Source organism: Diabrotica virgifera, chromosome 9 (assembly GCF_917563875.1).
Source record: "Diabrotica virgifera virgifera chromosome 9, PGI_DIABVI_V3a".
Lineage (NCBI taxonomy): Eukaryota > Metazoa > Arthropoda > Insecta > Coleoptera > Chrysomelidae > Diabrotica > Diabrotica virgifera.
Window position 1 is genome coordinate 15,095,288 of NC_065451.1, and position 15,612 is coordinate 15,110,899.

Below are 15,612 nucleotides of genomic sequence, written 5' to 3' on the forward strand. Positions count from 1 at the left end.
TTCAGTATCTTCAATCTAGTCAAACATTTTTGGTCAAGAATTGCATCTATTTTTGATCGATCTCAGAAAAACCTATATGCCAAAGACGCGCACAATTAAAAAGAGTAAAAAAATAATAGACTAAACAATAATAGAGTATGAACTACATCTTAATAGAAAAGAAAAAATATATATCTAGAAGAAGAGTTTTTTAGCCCTAGAAGACGTCTTCAAAACTAGAAATTGGTCAACATATTATTATGGCAACAAGTTAAACCACCAATGATAGCATTAGGCTATAACTTCGTTTTTCAATACCATTTATATTTATACCAGCGGACAACTACCTAATGGTTGGTCTAATTCACTGTTTATAGCTCTACCCAAAAAGACAACAGCAAAAACCTGTGCTGATTATAGAACCATTAGTTTATTAAACCACTTATTGAAAATTTTTCTGAAGGTAATACATGGTCGTATCTACAATAAATGCGAGGAATACCTGGATGACACACAGTTTGGTTTCCGTAACGGGTTTGGAACGAGAGAGGCACTGTTTGAAATGAACGTACATACTTGCTCAAAGATGTCGAGATATATCTGTAGACATATACTGTTGTTTTATTGACTTCCAAAAGGCATTTGATCGTGTTAAGCACTCTATATTGATCGAAGCTCTAAAAGACATTGGCTTGGACGGCAGAGATGTTCGAATAATTGCAAATCAGAATGTTCGAATCAAACAACATCAGTTTTAGTAGATGGTGTGGAATCACAGGCTCTTAATATTAAAAGAGGAGTACGGCAGGGATGCCTCTTGTCACCCCTGCTTTTCAACGTTTATTCCGAAAGAATTTTCAGAAAAGCACTTTCTGAAAAACAAGAAGGAATACTTGTGAACGGTGAAGTCATCAATAATATGCGATATGCGGACGATACAGTACTCCTAGCTTCTAGTCAAGAACACTACTTGATAGTGTCGTTGAGAGTTATAGGGAGGCAGGTCTGGATCTGAACATAAGGAAAACCAAAATACTCGTAATAAGTAAACAACAGCATATAAAACCATCTATATATATATATATATATATATATATATATATATATATATATATATATATATATATATATATATATATATATATATATATATATTGGAATCAAAGTATCCAATTTACTTGTGAAAGAGAGGTTAACAATTGCCTACCTTTCTTAGATATGTTGGTTCACCGAGATTCTAATAATATCCTTCGGACTCAATGGTACAGAAAACCTCTATGCAGTAATCGATATATTCATTATCTTTCTCAACATCCTTATAAAATGAAAATTAACCTAATCTTAGGTCTAAAAAACAGAATATTCAAATTATCACATAGGGAGTTTGTAAATGCTGACCTCAAAAAATTACGAGAAATTTTATTAGAAAATGGTTATCCCAGAAGTTTACTAAATAAATTGATTTTTAGTACTAATTACAATAGAACACCTCATTTTAGTATCACTGAGCAACCAGAAGGTGAGATAGAAAGTTTACCTACTGTATCTTATTTTTCTCTTCCATATATACCAAGTTTAACACCTAAATTGGTTAAGTTGTTTAAACAAAATATAGAAATTAAGATTGCTACTAGGAATGTTAAAACACTGAACAGTCTTTACACTAAAACAAAAACTCCACTACAAATTATGGAAAGCTCAAATGTTATATACTCCATACCATGTAGCACTTGTGGTAAATGTTATGTTGGTCAGACCTCACGTAACCTATCTCTTAGATTAACTTCCCATAAAAGTGATATTAGGAGAAATGTCACATCTTGTGCTTTGGCAGAGCATGTGATTAATGATGATCATGTTTTCATTTTTCAAGACGCAACAATTTTGGAAAGAGAAATTAATTTACGTAAAAGAGAATTCAAAGAAATGGTTTGGATAAAAAAATCAAATTGTATTAATAAAAGATCTGACATTAATAATTTAAGTATCATCTACAATAACATTTTGTCATATTAAATAAAATTAGAAATATATAATAAAAAATTAATAGGTAATAAAGTAACAATTTTATCGTTTTTATACATTGTTTTTTATTCGTTAATTTCTTTCCCATCCTTTTGAATTAATAGAGTAGTCAAACGACATCTTTTTTGAGTGATTTAGTTTTGACATATTTCAAAATTATTACGTTTACTTTTATATTTTTTAAGAATTTCTTCATGTTTTTAAGTTGTACAATGATTTTGTAACCACGAGCAGTAAGTTCTTTTTTTAATGTTATCTAAATTTATATATCTTCATTTTTAGATTGTCTTGAAAAAGAAAATAAATTTTTCGAAAGCTCGACAACAGTTCAAAGTGTTTTACTAATTAGCCCGCCAAATATTGACTGAATTCCCCAAAAATTAACAAATTTATTTATATATATATATATATATATATATATATATATATATATATATATATATATATATATATATATATATATATATATATAAATAGTACCAAACTTAAGCAAGTTGATAAAATTGTTTACCTTGGACAACAATTAAATTGTAACGCAGAAAGTCACGGAGAAATTAGATCTAGGAAAGAGCAGGCTAGAGCCGCTTTTAGAAGGATGTCCAAGGTGTTATGTAACAGAGACCTAAGATTGGCATTGAGGAGCCGCCTACTTCGCTGCTACGTGTTCTCGGTCTTACTTTATGGTGTCGAGTTCTGAACTGTGAATAAAATCGATCTAAATCGCCTTGAGGCTTTCGAAATGTGGTGCTATAGAAGAATTTTAAAAGTTTCCTGGGTGGAGAAGATTCGAAACTCCACAATACTAGAACGTCTCAGCAAGACTACTGAGATCATAAAAAGCATCAAGCAGAGAAAGCTGGAGTATTTCGGACATGTAATGAGAGGTCCCAAATATAGGCTGCTACAAAATATCATGCAAGGAAAAATAGCAGGCAAACGCAGTCCAGGACGAAGAAGAACCTCATGGTTGAAGAACTTGCGAGATTGGTATGGTGTTGATACAAGCATGCTATTTAGGGTGGCACTGAATAAAATTAAGATAGCTATGATGGTAACCAACGTTCTGAAAGGACATGGTACATGAAGAAGAAGAAGTTAAACCACCTCAGAATTGCTGATTATCTAGAATCTAGAATCTAGATTATAGCGAGCACATTAGAGAAACTACAAACTTTGGCGGAGGAACTCGCCGATAGCTCCAGACTCCAGATACTCCGGCCTAAAAATGAATATGACAAAACATTGACAATCACAGACGACAGACGACCCCAGACGTATGAGATAATCTCCTTGCCATTGAGAACTCCAAAAATATATTTACCTAGGCCGAATTCTGAAACTTGAAAAAGAAAACCAATATAGGGAAATCACTAGAATAGCAAAAAACTGGCATGGGAAGGATTTGAAAAATGAGTTGGATACTTACGAACCTCAAAATATCTCAATACTTGAGAAGCAATGTGTTCAACCAGTGCGTCCTTCCTATTATGATATTATATGGAGGTCAAACCTAGACCCTATCCAAGGCAAATATGAATTTATTAACGTTTCGACGCCCAAGTCGGGTGTCGTTGTCAAAATACAAAATAATACTAAATAAACAAAAATGTTGTTGCTTAGTAAAAAATTCTTCTAATAATTTATTTAATCTGACTCATTTATATCGGCAATTCAGGCATGTATTATACATTTTAAAGTAGAAGACTTTAAAATGATATTGCCAATATTGATGAGTTGCGTTCCTGGGACGACTTTACTAAAAAATAGTTCATTCGATTACATGAAATCAACTCCAACTCAAGAATATCCGCCCCAAAAATCTTAGCATGTGATCTGTCTTTAAAAAGACAACCAAATGCAACGATGGCAGTAAAATAGAAGTTTACTGTACCTTTCATTTGCAATTTTCAAAATTAAAATCGATTAATTATCACGGCGTCAGAAAATTTTTGAAATAAAAAATAATTTTTGGTGCTACGCGCAGGACAGCGGTGTTCGATTCACACAAGTTGATTTCCACCAAAATTTCTTCCAATCTTTATATAATATATTATTTTCTTACTCTATATTTTGTTGTATTTTAATATTTTAATTCCACAAAAATCAAACTAATTTTATTATTGTTTGTGAAATATTGTTTAAACAATTGCATATGTTTAAAAATAATAAACTTTTATTATTTAAGTTAAAATATATAAACAAAGAACGTTTTTACTAATAAAAGTGTTATTTCAAAGGATAGAGTAGGTGTTTTTATTTTGCAATAAACACATTTATTTATTTATATCGAAATGTAATAAAAATTAAAATGTATCAATCATTATCAAAGGTCATTGGAATGCCCAATCAGAGCAAACTATCCGCTGTCCTGCGCGTAGCACCAATAATTAATGTTTATTTTAAAAAATTCCTGACGCCGTGGTGTTAACCGATTTTAATTTTTCAAAATTGCAAATGAAAGGTACAGTACACTTCTATATGCAAAAAAATTTTCAACTTGCTATCTGCTTTATTTTCAGTCCTGTAACATTTTGAAAAATGAATTTTTTTTACGAAAGCCGGATTGCAAAATTTATTTTGCAAAATCTATTGAACTGATCTTAATGAAATTTACAGTATTGTTTTACTGTATCATAAAGTTTTTCTAGTATTGTCCAACTAACACGTTAGTGTTTTTCTCTCTTATCTGCTTGATCCAATGGTATTTCAGGATTTATCTTCCTTCTGTCTCCTGAAACTTTTCCCTTAAAAAGGGAAGTTTGTATAAACGTCATAGGGATGGAGAAGTAAATACACCCAGGAAAAACAACGAAGAACCAGAAGTGATTGGTTTGACGGAAAATTTCAGATAGTAATCAAATAATAACAAATACATGGAATCTGCCAAGCAGAAAAAGAATCTAAATAGCTAGAAAGAGAACAACAGCAAGTCCACCGAAAAAAGAGTAATCATTACGGGGTCCAAAGATAAGAAAATTCTGTATATAATGAGTATACTAGTCTGTATATGAAAAGAATAAGAATAGGATTAGGCATTTTACAGAAACGAGATAAATCCGCGAGATCTGGTATATTAGGTGTTTTCGTGGTGCACATCCTGAACGTGTTCAGAGGAAGAACGCTTGCGCATTAGAATTTTGGCTGTTCGCAGTGTTGAAAAATCCTCCTCTGAAAAAAAAGTTCTCTGTTCTCGGAGCGCAACAACTTGTCCTGAACGTATTCGGAATGCGTTCAACAAGTTCTGGGATCAAAGAGAGGATTTATTTTCCGCACATGTGCAGAAGTTGATTTGACGAATTTATTTATTTTGCTTAGAGATTCGAGATTATATTTCTAACATAACAGATTTTAAATTGTTGTGTTATCGTAAAATTTTGTAAAAGGTAAGGTTTTTTAAATTGTATTACGTATTTCAGTTTCTTATTTTTAAAACCTTTTTAGATGATGAACCTCAGTTCAAGTGATGAAGATTTGGAAGAGATTGTAGGACTTTTAAATATTCCAAAAAAATGCAAATTTTTTTTTGAAGTTATACTTCTTTACCGGCGATATGAGGGTGAATTTTTATATGTTAAAACCTATGATCCCGGCGCATGCGCATTATAACTTTGTTCTGATTGGATGTTCAAATGACATGTCAAAAATTATTCAATATGGCGGCTGTGGCACAGCTGTACTAGTTTGATTATTTATGGTTGTTGCGTTTTGAAATTTGTGGGAAAAGAAACAAAGTTAGTTAATAGTTATACTGCCTTTTTAAATAGTTTTCATATACCTATATTTTTGGACTTTTGGACTATTTTGGACAAGGAAAATTCATTCTAATTTGGTAAGTAGTTTTTAATTATAATCATATTGTAATTATACATTTGGATTAGGTTGGAATACATACATTTATTGTCTCAAGAATGGGGATTTTAGAGAGAAATCCCAAATTAGGTCCGATTTTTATTTTTAAATTATGATTTTTTGGCGTAGATTTATTTATCTAGTAGGTATGTAATGCCTTGATTTACATACTTAATTTGATTACCAACAAAAGTTCTACCAATCTTCATCTAATATATTGTTTTCTTACTGTTTTGTTCTATTTTAATATTTTCTTCCACAAAATTTTAACTACATAATTTAATTATATTCAAAACAACTGTCAAACAGTAAAACGTTCAGTTACCCTATTTTTCCACATGACAAATAATGTGGAATTGGACGAGTGAGTCTAGGCTTCGATTACGAATCAAAGCGCCCCGAAACTCACGGGTTCGATTCCCGATGCAAGTTTTTATTTTTTTATTTTTTTTATGCATTTTATGATTGTAAGTATATTTGTTATATAATTTTTGTTTTTTTCAGAAAATGCGTATTTAAAATTTTTGCCAACAATTATTATCGTTCAGAAATAATTTTTTCTTTGTGGCATTTTTCAATGTGTTTGTGTGCGTTTTATTCTTTTATTTTTTTAAATTTTTGGTATTGTCTTAAAAATCACATAATATGTAGTAGAAGTATAACTTCTTACGTGCGTACAAAGTACACACACATTCTTTTTTTTAAATATGTAAAATTACTTTTCCTAATTAAGTATTTTCTATGGGAAATAAGCCACAATTTTACTAAAAAATGAATTTATTAACGTTTCGAAGCCCAAATCGGGTTTCGTTGTCAAAATACAAAATACTATTAAAATAAACAAAAATGTTGTTGCTAAGTAAAAAAATTCTTCTAATAATTTATTTAATCTGACTCATTTATATTGGCAATTCAGACGTATATTATACATTTTAAAGTAGAACACTTTAAAATGATATCGCCAATATTTATGAGTTGCGTTCCTGGGACGACTTTACTAAAAGATAGTTCATTCGATTACATGAAATCAATCCCAATTCAAGAATATCCGTCGCAAAAAATCATAGCATGTGATCTGTCTTTAAAAAGACAACCAAATGCAACGATGACAGTAAAATTCTCGCGTTAGAGATTCCATAGTAAATCACGAGGGAAAACCAGGAAACAAACCTCGTGATACTATCCCGACATCGTAAGTATTTGGTCTTACATTTAATTTACCTTCAAAAAACTAATACCAAATTCTGACTTTAATATGTTTAATTATAAATAATATTAATAATACTATCTTTTAGTAAAGTCGTCCCAGGAACGCAACTCATCAATATTGGCAATATCATTTTAAAGTCTTCTACTTTAAAATGTATAATATACGTCTGAATTGCCAATATAAATGAGTCAGATTAAATAAATTATTAGAAGAATTTTTTTACTTAGCAACAACATTTTTGTTTATTTTAATAGTATTTTGTATTTTGACAACGAAACCCGATTTGGGCTTCGAAACGTTAATAAATTCATTTTTTAGTAAAATTGTGGCTTATTTCCCATAGAAAATACTTGATCATAAAAATGCCACAAGGAAATAGCTTCAGAACAACATTACTTTTTCTGTCTCTGAGGTGTCGATTGTCGATGCTATGTCGTAGATAAAGATAAAGAATTAGGCAATTGGCATAGACAACCCAAAAAACATCCGAAAATTGTTCGTGCAGAAACAAATTCAGAATATATTCGGAGACACGCTTGCGCATATATTTGTATCCGGGTTAAGTTCAGAGTACATTCAGGATGTGCACCGCGAAAAGACCTATTACCTCGACTCACTCACAACTCACATTCGGATTACGAGACAGCGTATCGCGCCCGCAGAAGCTCGGCCGAGAGCTGACAACGACAAAATCGTATTCAAACAATAGAGATGTTCACAAAAAATTAAAAAGTCATTTCAAACATGTAAAACGATTAAGAAACACCCTAGGAATAATTGTCCAAAATTTCAACAAAATTGAAAAAGCCTTTCTATAAAAAATCTTTATTAGAAATCTAGCATTATTTTAAATTTCAAGAACGCTTCTCTATTGGCCTGACGTCACTAGTTGCATACCCCAAGCGCGCGCCATTCTCATAGTGTTACTGTTTACCTGTTTGACGTTTCAGGTCATTTTATTTTGTTCTCTTCTTGTTTTATCAGGGTTAAAGTGGATAGGTCTGGATCCCGCGTATGAAAAAAAAGTTGATTAATAGCAAGCTGAAAATTTGTTAATAGCTTAAGGGTGTCTAGTCGAATAAACTTTGATATATGGGAGCACTGAAACAGGGGTAGTTTTAATTGTGGAACAGGTTAAAAATTTGGAACGGTCACAGCACGAAAACGGCACATTTATTTTGTCCGACAGAACAGACTTAAACTCTCCGAACAGAGATTAAACTCTCATGAAAAAATCAGACTGTTATTTATTACCTGTCATAATTCCTGTCATTTGACATATTCTACATGTTCCACTCATTAAAACGCCCATTTGGTGATAAATAGCAGTCTGATTTTTGCATGAGAGTTTAATCTCTGTTCGAAGAGTTTAAGTCTGTTCTGTCGGACAAAATAAATGTGCCGTTTTCGTGCTGTGACCGTTCCAAATTTTTAACCTGTTCCACAATTAAAACTACCCCTGTTCCAGTGTTCACACATATCAAAGTTTATTCGACTAGACACCCTTAAGCTATTAACAAATTTTCAGCTTGCTATTAATCAACTTTTTTTTCATACGCGGGATCCAGACCTAGGAGTTTTATAGTGAATTTGTTTAGTTTAAAGTGGGTAGACTGTTTGTAAGGACATATTTTGGGTTTTACAAAAATAAACAAATAAAATGGAAGAAGGTTTTCAGAAAGCCGATTCGTATAAACTACCGACTGTAGTGTAGATGTAACAATGGTGTATGATTTATTGGCATCTTGTAAAAAAATAAATCTACCACAGCTTTACTGAGTGTATATTCCATATAATTTTCCATGTCTTCTTTAAGCTAAAAAAATAAATGCTTAATACTCCACAAAAAAAATAGAGAAAGTTGTATGCATGCATTGTACGCATGCATATTGTATACATCTGGTTATTACTTTAACTTGGTTAGGTGTATTAAAAATATTTTTATTCTTTTTCATGTGCCTTGTCCGTTGTGGACGTTGGCTATCATCATGGCAATTTTAATTTCATTTGAGGCGTTTCTGAATAACTCGATCGATTTTTGTCCAAATCATTGGCGTAAGTTTTTAAGTCATGAGTGTCTTTTCTTCCGGGTCCGCGTTTGCTCTCTATTTTACCTTGGGTTATCAGTTGGAGTATACGATATTTATCATGCCTCATGATATGACCGAAATATTTAAGATTTCGTTTCTTAATTGTAAAAAATATTTCTTTTTGTTTTCCCATTCGACGCAATACCTGTACGTTGGTGTGGGTCGCCCAGGATATTTTGAGGATACGTGGGTACACCCACATCTCGAATGCCTCTAGCTTTTTCATTAATGTTTCATTTAATGTAATAACATTTTAGCGGCCGCATTTTTAGTGGGAGAGATATTATGTCGCAATGGGTGAAAATATTTCTCATGCATGTTGTTAAATGTTGCTATGTCCTTTTCAACTCTAGATCTTATTTCGGTTGTTTCGTATTTCGAGTTGACAACTGTTCCAAGGAAAAAAATATTTTTGAACTTGGGTATTATACATTTTCATTTCAACCAATCTTTTCAGTAAATTATTCATGATTTTAATATAATAATATAAAGTCATACCTACATCCACATGTAGTTATTTCAAGGTTTACTTTTACTGTATGTATTATTAGAATCCCGTTTTTAGGAATATTTCAGTTTAAGGAATACAAATTTGAGGTCCCGAAACTTTTTCATTTACTCTTTAAGGGGGAGGTGCAAAATCTTGGTCCAATGCTATTTAAATTCATTCATTTTTTTCGAATCCTGAGAAAACTAATAAGTATTTTTGAAAAATGTAAATGCAGAAAGCACAATTACATTATTACCAAGGGCCGAAAGTCTCTGGAAAACTTCTATAATGTTTATTTTATTAAGTTAGTTCTTTAAGTTAGTTATTTTAAGTTCTAGCTGCAACAAACCATTTCTTTTTCTGTTTTAAATTGGCTGGAACGGTAATAAAAATCTTGTCAGAACTGTTTTTTGATGTATTTACACACCCAGGAACAAAACACCACTTATTTGGCTTTATTTTTAATAATTAAATACGTAAAAAACTGCGCACATTCAAATACACTGAGTAAATAAGTATACAAAACTAGTCGTCGATCAAAGACGTTACGACTGCTGACGTCACAGACCGTAGCCTCGCTGCAGGGTACCGTTTTTCTAGCCTCCAAGAAAATCAACATTATGAACTCATTTATCTTAAAAAATATACATTTTTAAACAGTTTTATGATTGTTACGTTTTTATATACCTTGTAATCTATTGAATTTAACTATATTTAAAAATTAGTGAACATCCCTATTCCACCGCCGTCGTCGTCGTGGTGCTCGCGTAGCTCGTAGCAATCGTAGTCCTCCTCCTCGTACTCGTAGCGTAGTACGATCGCGTTAAGCGTTAAATAAACCGATATGTACTTAACCCATTAACTGTTACATTTTGCTGGAAGACACGCCCAGAAGCGACATTTTCTAATGCCCGACAGCCTTACTATCATCCATATTAATCTACCCACGAAAAACAAAATCCGTAACTAACAAACTTTGTCCTGAATATGTACGCTACACGATTGTCAACGTACGTCAATCTTGAACTTGCGCTCAGTTTCTACTGGCAATTGAAGTGAGAATGTGCATATGTCATAGTGTCACGGATCCGTGCTACGCGCACTGAAAACTCAACCTGGCACGGATACGTGCCATGCGCATTCAATGTGTTAATAGACTTGGCGATGATAGGTAACCAATGGATTTATGGAGGTACATACAACCAAATAATGGCATACAACTTGTTTCCTCGGACCAATTCTGGACCATGCATGGGTATTGAGACCGACGCCGACGTAGGGATTTTAAAAATCGGAAGATGATTTTGTCGCCATTCTGAAACCAAACGGAATGGCGACAAATGTTACAGCAGGCCAGGATATACAAAGGATTGTCGAGCCAAAGATGATGATAATGATCAGAAAAAGTAAAAAAATCCACTGAAAAAAGAAAATAACCACAGAAGTCACTTGACTGCAGTATATAACAAGAGTAAAACAGCAGAGCTGAATCCTGAACGTTAAGAACTTTCGGTTAGGCGATAAGAATCTTCTAGGAAGAGGGTTATTGCGTGGAAATGAGCTCTTCATCAACTTTTACTACCAATACTTCCATGTCCTAGCTCCTCTTCTTCCGTTGTGTTCTTGTATAAAGAAAGCCACGTAAGTTTGTTGGATAATAAACGATTCCTTTCCGAATGTTGGCTTTTTATAATTTGGAAAACGCGTGGAGGTTAACTAGGGATGCTCACCTGGGAGCAGGTGTCATTGGGACCACAGAAAACCTATCTTCCCCTGTCTTTGTAGTTTGAACGTCGACTCATAAGAAGCTTACGAGAGTGCTCACTTACTTTTCAGTATATTTATTGTTGTGAAATAGAATAATAGAAATATTAGACGGAATAGTAGTAAAAAAGAACCCAAAATAGAATAATAGAAATATTAGAAGGAATAATACTAAAAAAGAACCCAAACAGAGCATTTTCGGGAATAAATTCCCATAATCATATAGTATTTCAGAGAAACGAGATAAATCCGCGAGATTTGGCACCGCCGCGAACCCAGAACGCACATTCGGATTACGAGACAGCGTATCGCGCTCCAGCGAGAGCGGCCAACGACAAAATCGTAATCAAACAATTCCGCCGTCGTCGCCGTAGCTCGTAGCCATCGTAGCCATCCTCCTCGTACTCGTAGCGTAGTACGATCGCGGATTCCGTCGAAGCAGGCGCGCACGCCGTTTACTATCGCGGGCGGTGAACGACATCAGCTGGCGAGGTTATAGTGCAACGGTGCGAATTATTGTTGCTTTGTGAAGTTAATCTCTTTCTTATAGGCACATGGATACGAACACCACCTCCAGAACTTCGACGATTACGCAAAAGGTAACTTTGAGCTTGATCATTCACACCATCCGTCAACCACCTGCTTCTAAAAATATAAACAAGCGCTGTGATGATTGGACTGGTCCATTTCTATGGGTACATTCATTAGATTAGTTCCACGTATTTGCTACAGTAGCTTCTGTGTTATCAACTGTTCTACGGAAAGTACAGGGCGTTCCAAACACATAGGAAACTGATAAGTCAACTGTGACAAAACGAGTTTAGTTGTTTATGCAATTTGATTTATAAACATCATGTCATTATGCGTTTTGCACTCGTTGGCCCCCTAAATAACCTGATTTAATAAAATAAAATCACACTGTAATTCCGTACAGGTTGCAACAAATTTTATATCAAAGTTTAGATAAAAACAAAAGGTATTTTCCAGAGAAGTATATGATTTATATAACGGGATCATTGTTTAAATAATGAAGAATGAATCACTTTTACACACAATTTCCTTTTTTAACTGCAGTAGTAATTCATGTTATTATGAAATTTCTTGCGATTTTTTCCTGCAAAGTTGAAAAAAAAATCTTTCATTTGAGACCTACTAAATTAAAGTTGACCCTTAATATACAAATATATCCGCTCAAACATGCTCTAGAGGCCAAGGCTTCAATGGTTTTCTTCCATTTCTTCCTATCATGTGCCAGTTTTGTACTACTACCAATCCGAAGTTCTTTTACTGATTCCATCCTTTTTCTTCGTGGTCGTCCTCTTTTCCTTTTTGTGTCAGTTTCATTATTTATTAATTCTTTAGGAACTCTTCCTTTCCTGCATTCTAGCTACATATTCGACCCATCTTATTCTTTGAACTCTCGCAATATGTATTTGAATTTTTTATTGTCTTTCTATATATTTTTTTCATTATTTCATTATTTGTTCTTCTCCAGATATTCCCATCTTTTATACCTCCATATGTTCTTCTGGTTATCTTCCGCTTCCATCTATCTAGCTTCAGTTCTATGTTTTTGCTTAAGATCCAGGTCAGCTGGCGAGGTTATAGTGCAACCGTGTGAATTATTGTTGCTTTGTGAAGTTAATCTCTTTCTTATAGGCACATGGATACGAACACCACCTCCAGAACTTCGACGATTACGCAAAAGGTAACTTTGAGCTTGATCATTCACACCATCCGTCAACCACCTGCTTCTAAAAATATAAACAAGCGCTGTGATGATTGGACTGGTCCATTTCTATGGGTACATTCATTAGATTAGTTCCACGTATTTGCTACAGTAGCTTCTGTGTTATCAACTGTTCTACGGAAAGCCCAGGGCGTTCCAAACAGATATAGGAAACTGATCAGTCAACTGTGACAAAACTGGTTTAGTTGTTTATGCATTTTGATTTATAAACATCATGTCATTATGCGTTTTGCACTCGTTGGCCCTCTAAATAGCCTGATTTAATAAAATAAAATCACACTGTAATTCCGTACAGGTTGCAACAAATGTTATATCAAAGTTTAGATAATAACAAAAGTTATTTTCAGAAAAGTATATGATTTATATAACGGCATCATTGTTTAAATAATGAAGAATTAAACACTTTTACACACAATTAACTTTTTTACCTGCAGCAGTAATTCATGTTTTTATGAAGGGTTTTTGATTTTTTCCCACGAAGTACAAAGTTGAAGCAAAAAGCTTTCATTGACTTACTAAGTCAAATTTGACCCTTAATATATAAATACATCTGCTCAAACCGGCCCTAGAAGCTCAAGGCTTCAATGGTTTTCTTCTATTTCTTCCTATCTTGGGCTCTTCCAGTTTTGTTCCAGGTTTTTCCAGTTTTGTACTTCTACCAATCCCAAGTCTTCTTTTACCCATTCCATCCTTTTTCTTCGTGGTCGTCCTCTTTTCCTTTTTGTGCCAGCTTCATTATTTATTAAGTCTTTGGGGACTTTTCCTTTCTGCATTCTAGTTACGTGTCCAAACCATCTTTGAATTTTCGCAATGTTTTTAAATTTTTTGTTATCCATACATTATACATTTGCATTATTTCATTTTGTCCTTTTTCTCCAGATATGCCCATTTGTTATACCTCCATATATTCTTCTTCATACGGGAGTGGAGAATTAGATTGAGATATTGCTCTACTCTAGACAGAGAGAAATGCAACGCCAACGAGTAAGCAAGTAATGTCCACGACTAGATAGAATACGTGACGATAGAATAGCTGTTAATCACATCATGAATATTCCAAACAGGAAGCAATTGAATTTACAAAAGATGCAAGATAATAAATTTGCAAGACTCCCTCAACTGTCAACAAAAATTGTTGTATGTCCCTAAGCAAGCAAGCAATAGTGATTAACCCAGCCTGATAGTCTTGCTGATCCCTTGAGAATGACATTCGGGTGCTACAATTCATTAGAGCAAAGATAATTAACTCATGTAAGCATGAAACACTCCACCCCGCTCCAATCCTCCAGACCATCCCCTCCCACTCCCACCGATAGCACTCTGATGCGTTCTGGGTACACGGACAGTCCAGCGTGAGGCGCTTTATTCCCGCTATCTCTAGTGACTTATCTTCGATCTGTATAGCTTAGCTTCGATCTGTATAGCTCTGGGGTAACGTCCAGTTCGGTGGCTCGGTGCTCGAGCTCGATGATGTGGGCCTCTCTTGTCTTTTTTGGTTTTTTTTGTGACTTGCACCTATTGTTAGTGTTTTGATTTTTTTGGTGGCCGAATCCCTTTTTGAAAGGTGTCTGTATAAAATCAACATTAGTAAATATACTGCGATGCCAACGGTAAAAGCGTTGTCTTAGTTTGATAGAGCTACGATTATATCTAGACCAGTATGCGGCCCACTAGCCTTTTTTATGCGGCCCGAAAGCTAACTGAAGGGCCCTATGATCAAATTATTTGTCAAATTCCACGTGTTTTTCAAATTATTTGATAGTGTGCCGTTGTGTTTGAGGCGTGTTTGTGCATGAGGCAGACAATTTAATGACTTTAATTGTAAATTATATTTACATTTTTAAGAACTCTGATTTAAAAGCAAGGTATTATTAACTTTTAATAATAAATTATTAAAGTTGATGAAATAATACTCATTTTAAAAATAATCAATACTTATTTACTACATTGCAACGACCCATTTAGTAATCACAAGAAAAATTCAGGTCCAGATTGACAAAAAAAATTTAAAATAATTGTGACCTTGAAACAACATCCTCTATATTAAAATTTTCAAAATTCGTGTGCACATTTGAAACGGGCACAAAAAACTAAGTTTAATTGCTCGCTTCAATTTTTTGCGCAGATAATTTAATGACATTCATTTTGAAATTATATCGAAATTTTTGTTTTGAAAGTTCGAGTTCTTAAAAATTTCGACATAATTTCAAAATTAAAGTCATTGAATTGTCTGCGGAAAAAATGGAAGTTCCATTAAAGCTCTTTCCAAATGTGCAAACGGGTTTTGAAAATTTCAATATACAGCATGATGTTTCAAGGTCACAATGGATTTATAATTTTGTTTAATCCGAATCTGGATTTTTCTTCTGATTAGTAGTTGGGTGGTTTGGGTTCTAAATGTGACATATGTGTACCAAATATCAAAAAATATACAAGGTGGTTATAAAGTTATAGG

At 33.5% G+C, this 15,612-nt stretch overlaps 1 protein-coding gene across 3 annotated transcripts in view; it reads left to right on the forward strand.

Annotated features, from left to right (window-relative positions):
- The first annotated feature begins 11,776 nt into the window (after positions 1–11,776).
- Positions 11,777–15,612, forward strand: part of LOC126892198 (protein mono-ADP-ribosyltransferase PARP4) — a 400,117-nt gene continuing 396,281 nt past the window's right edge. For 2 of the 3 annotated variants that reach the window (XM_050661687.1, XM_050661691.1), the window contains exon 1: positions 11,777–12,006. The gene's annotated coding sequence lies outside the window, so the exon portion shown is untranslated. Of the gene's footprint in view, positions 12,007–13,026; positions 13,116–15,612 lie in introns of those variants that run through there. The other variant, XM_050661688.1, reaches the window with a different exon arrangement.